We start from the raw sequence: 5000 nt of genomic DNA on the forward strand, positions 1-5000 counted from the left end.
GTTTCTTTAACATCCGTCCTCTTTATCGTCGTAGCTGCGAACGATCGACAAACCGTTTACACTCTCCAGCGGTTCCACACCTTCCGCGCGTAACACGCAGAGATCGAAACGGAGCGGCTCCTTTTCCCCCGATTTTATTACCCTGATCCTTCGGAACGAAGGACAGGCCGAGTTGGAGCGCCCGCACGAATCTCTCTGCTGCGTGAACGGGAAATAAAAGGGAACGCACGCGTGGAAAAGCGTACGATGCGATCGTAGCGCAAGCTGCGCTTCCGGGGACTGGATGACCGGCTTTTGGTCGCGCGGTCCCGTCTCGACAACGAAGACATGGGGTGACCAACGCACTCGATGATCACGAAGTAGGGCGGTAGTACCTTGCGGCACCGAGGCGGCACCTCGTCGAAGAAAAAAAAACTCGAGCCTCGCCAAAGGGGAGCCAATCTTCCCGTATCTGCTCCGAAAACTCTCTCCTTTGTCGCGCGTGTTACCGATTCGAGTTTCGCTTCGGGAGATCTCCGAAGCGCGGACACGCGTCACAGGCCAGAAACGTTGCGACGCTACACGGACGCAACGACGGCCTATGTTCGAGTGACGGTCCGCGCGAGAGATCTTTTCTTCCCTCGCGGAAACATGGTATACACACGCGCGGAGAGAACAGAGAGAACGGGTTATTCTGATCGAACACCCTGGGGCTGTACGAGGAGAACTTCGAACGATCGGATGCGCATCATCGTCCCTCGCGTTACGACGATGTCGCTCTCTCTCTTGTATATCTCTTCTCTCTCGACCGAGAATTCTCCCTCGGTCTTGCGGCGTGAAAAAAAACAATTCATTTTAAACGACGTCGAGCGCGCGGCATGTTCGTATCGTGCGCTAAAGGCGGGGCGAAGGCGATGCGTGTGGCGGGTGTGCGAATTCGGAACGCGGAACAAAATCGGCGATCGAAACACGAAGCGGTTCCCGTGGGCGGTCGTCCGTTTAACGGACGACTCACGACGCCACGAAGAACTCACGCGAGTTCGTGATCGACGCACCGTCGAGTTCCGTGAACGCGTTTACGCACGCCGCACGCGCACACACGTTGCCAATCGCGGATTGCCTCGGCACGGCCACAGACGACTCGGACGAACGTCCAACGATCGCTCGTACGTCGCGTATCGCTCCTCTTCCTCCCTTCCTCGGTGCCGCCCGAACTCAGAAACGTTCGTAATTTAATTCGAGAATGAACGACGGCGGGCAGATTCGAGCACCGTAGGGAAAGAAAGATTCGACGAAACGCAACGCAAGCAGTATTCTGGTTACGTGAACGACCCTCAGCTAGGCGTGGTCCAGGAATTGTATCCGTGGACCGCAATGTGCGTTCGAAATGTCGATGTTCATGTGTCCTGCAGTTCACACGTTGACGCGCAATTAGCTGCGTTCTTCATCGACCCACGAGCCAAGTGATCCACCGTTCAGGGTAATCGTATATGTATATTTTATTGATCTTTGAGTCTCTTGGTACTAAAGTTCGAACAAGTCGATACCCAAACGTCCCCGGTGAAAGAGACGCGGGCGTCGCCGAACGGAGTTCGAGGCGACACGATATATCGGTCCTACGGATGAAACGCATACGCCGATGGTTCGCGCGTAAGGTCTCCCTCAAAGTTACGAAAAAATGCACGCGCGCGTCCAGGTGCGAAGAGAAAAAAAAAAATCCCTTCAAAAATTCGTTAGGACTCCTCCGCGTACCAGCAGCCTCGAGGCGGTCTTTTACCTCCCGGCAACGCGAAGCGAGCATAAACTGTTCGAGCTCGCAACGGCGGGATTACAGACTCTCGACAACGAGGACAACGGGCAACGGCGGAATCGTCCCCTCTGGAACGAACGTGCGCGTCGAACTGAGAAGAAAAAAGACCAAACACCCAGCGGCGTATTGCTTTCGAGATCGACAAGACGCTCTCGTTCGGGTGAACATAACAATGTTATCATCGATGGGACACACTCGTCGTCTTCGCGCACAGTCTCGAGGCGGTCTATAAGAGTTTTCCCCGGCAACACGAAGCGAGTATAAAATTATTCGATCTCGCAACGGCGGGTTTTTCTCAGACTCTCGACAACGAGGCTTGGGCGCGAGCGACGGAATCGTCCCCTCCGAACGAACGAACGACGACGACGGTCTCTTCAAAATTCCAATACCACCCAGTCGTGTCGATTCCAACAAGGCTCAGGTAAACGAAAAAAAAATTCGTACATTCGTTAGGACGCTCCACACCGTTCGCCCAACCACACAGCCTCGAGCGGTCTATATTTTTCCCGACAACGCGAAGCGAGCAAGTAAAGTTCGATCTCGCAACGGCGGGTTTCAAGACTCTCGACAACGAGGTTATGGGTGTGGACGGCACGGAACGGAACGGGTCCCCTCTGAGCTGAACGGCACAATTCTGGGAGTGGGAAAACGGCAAAGTGCCAGCGGCGTATTGCTTTCTGAAAAAATGGCAAATAAAAAAGCGGACCCGACGAGTTCTCGATTACGAGAACTCGAGGGGTCCGCTAATGTACCGTGAACACCGATCGGGTAAATGTAAAAAAAAATTCGTTAGAACGTTCGCCGGTTGTACAAGCCTCGAGAAGCGGTCTATACGTTCACCCGACGACACGAAGCGAGCATAAAATGATTCGAAAGCTCGCAACGACCGCTGGGCGCGTCTTAGACTCTCGACAACCGAGGCTATTACCGACGAATCGTCCCCTCCGAAAGGAACGGTACGATCGACCATCTTCAACAGGTTACGCGCGACGACACCACGCACGCTCCATGCACGAATTCGAAGTCGACGACACGCGCGCGTTCGGGTAAAGATTCGTTGGGACTCGCCGGTTGCAAGCCTCGAGAAGCAGTCTATATTTACCCGGGCGACACGAAGCGAGCGTAAATGATTCGTAAGAGCTCGCAACGGACGCTGGGTGTTTCAGACTCTTCGACAACGAGGCTGTGCAGCGACGAATCGTCCCCTCCGAACGGAACGGTACGATACGATCGACTTGAACAGGTTACGGCGCGACCACACGCTCTCACGATAATTCGTGAAGTCGATACGAAGCGGGCCGTTCGGGTGAAAATTCGTTGGGACTCGCCGTACAACAGCCTCGAGCGGTCTATGTTTAACCCCGACGACGCGAAGCGAGCGTAAATGATTCGTAAGTGCTCGGCAACGGACGTTGGGTGTTTCAGACTCTCGACAACGAGGCTGCTCCGACGAATCGTCCCCTCCGAACGGAACGGTACGATCGACTGATATGAGAGCGGTGACGACGACACGAATCCTGAGAGAATTCGAGGTCGACGACTGTACGTTTTCCCGTTCGGGTAAAAATTCGTTGGGACTCGCCGTACAACATCCTCGAGCGGTCTATGTTTCAACCCCGACGACGCGAAGCGAGCATAAATGATTCGTAAGAGCTCGGCAACGGACGCCTGGGTGTTTCAGACTCTCGACAACGAGGCTTGCGCGACGGTATCGTCCCCTCCGAACGGAACGGTACAAATACGATCGACAGATAGGAGAGAGCGGTGCGACACGCGATCCTGCGAAAAATTCGAGGGTCGTGTCGACGGTACGTTCTCTTCGTTCGGGTAAAAATTCGTTGGGACTCGTCGTATCGGAGCCTCGAGCGGTCTATACTTGGTTCCCGGCAACGCGAAGCGAGCACTTAAAATTCGATCTCGCAACGGCGGGTTTCAGACTCTCGACAACGAGGCTCCTGCGACGGAAACGTCCCCTCCGAACGAACGACACACGGTCGACCGAAAGAGTACGGGACTCTTTCGAATTGCCATATTACCATCCAGTCGAGTCGGCTCCGTAGCTCAGGTAAACGAAAAAAAAAATTCGTAAGTTCGTTAGGAATCTCGTACGGCAGGACAGCCTCGAGCGGTCTATACATTTACCCGACAACACGAAGCGAGCATGTGAAATTCGATCTCGCAACGGCGGGTTTCAGACTCTCGACAACGAGGCTGCTGCGACGAATGTTATTCCTCTCTGAACATGACGGATCTCGACCGAAGGAAGGTTATTTTCTTTGCTGCATACGCTTTGCGTTCGTTTCATCCATATATATCTGGACTCTTATAATTTTTATTTCGGAACGAATATAGTTCCGGTTTACGTACAATATCCAAAGGATCGGACGCCTCGATCTCTCCGACACGAGGCGGAGTTGCATATTACGGGCAGTGGATGTAATGTTTCTGTTCTTGTGGCAGTGCAGTGGATGCGGCTCGTTCGAGCACATTATTTTTTTTTTCATTTTTCCGTGCCGCGGGTCACCAGGACCACACGCTAGAGCACGTTATTATTTGTTATATTTCCGTGCCGCGGGTCACCAGGACCACACGCTAGAGCACGTTATTATTTGTTATATTTCCGTGCCGCGGGTCACCAGGACCACACGCTAGAGCACGTTATTATTTGTTATATTTCCGTGCCGCGGGTCACCAGGACCACACGCTAGAGCACGTTATTATTTGTTATATTTCCGTGCCGCGGGTCACCAGGACCACACGCTAGAGCACGTTATTGTTTGTTATTTTTTGCCGTGCCGCGGGTCACGAAGACCGCACGCGAGAGCACTTTATTTTTGTACGTAAGTATGCAACTCCTCGTCCCGAAATCGAGAGAGAATTGGACGACTCGTCCAATGGCTCGAGCTCCCGCAAGAGCTCGGCTTCCTCGCTCCGATCGACTGCCATGCCAACACGGAGAGACGCGCAAAACGGGAGGCTGGACGCCTCCGCGCGTAATGCAACGTTCTCCGGGCATTGTGCGAACGAAGCGAGGGTTCTTTAAGTATTTGCTACGATTTTTGGTCGATAAACGACTTTTTCATTTCATAATGATTTTTCCTCCACATTAGTATATATATTATATATCGTATTATGTATATCACACATTCTTTCATTTTTAACGTATTTTCGTTAATGATCCTTCCGCAGGTTCACCTACGGAAACCTTGTT

The 5000-nt window shown here is 52.9% G+C and overlaps 2 non-coding genes across 2 annotated transcripts in view; both read right to left on the reverse strand.

Moving 5' to 3' along the window:
- Nucleotides 1-1307: 1307 nt before the first annotated feature.
- On the reverse strand, nt 1308-1462 carry LOC143432331 (5.8S ribosomal RNA). The gene has a single exon (XR_013102961.1). It is a non-coding gene; the product is annotated as a 5.8S ribosomal RNA (ribosomal RNA).
- A 3499-nt stretch (nt 1463-4961) lies between these two features.
- Nucleotides 4962-5000, reverse strand: part of LOC143432363 (small subunit ribosomal RNA) — a 1925-nt gene continuing 1886 nt past the window's right edge. The window contains exon 1 of the ribosomal RNA XR_013102993.1: nt 4962-5000. This exon is cut by the window's right edge and continues 1886 nt beyond it. This is a non-coding gene — a ribosomal RNA (small subunit ribosomal RNA).

The sequence above is a fragment of the Xylocopa sonorina genome, unplaced genomic scaffold (assembly GCF_050948175.1).
Source record: "Xylocopa sonorina isolate GNS202 unplaced genomic scaffold, iyXylSono1_principal scaffold0079, whole genome shotgun sequence".
Lineage (NCBI taxonomy): Eukaryota > Metazoa > Arthropoda > Insecta > Hymenoptera > Apidae > Xylocopa > Xylocopa sonorina.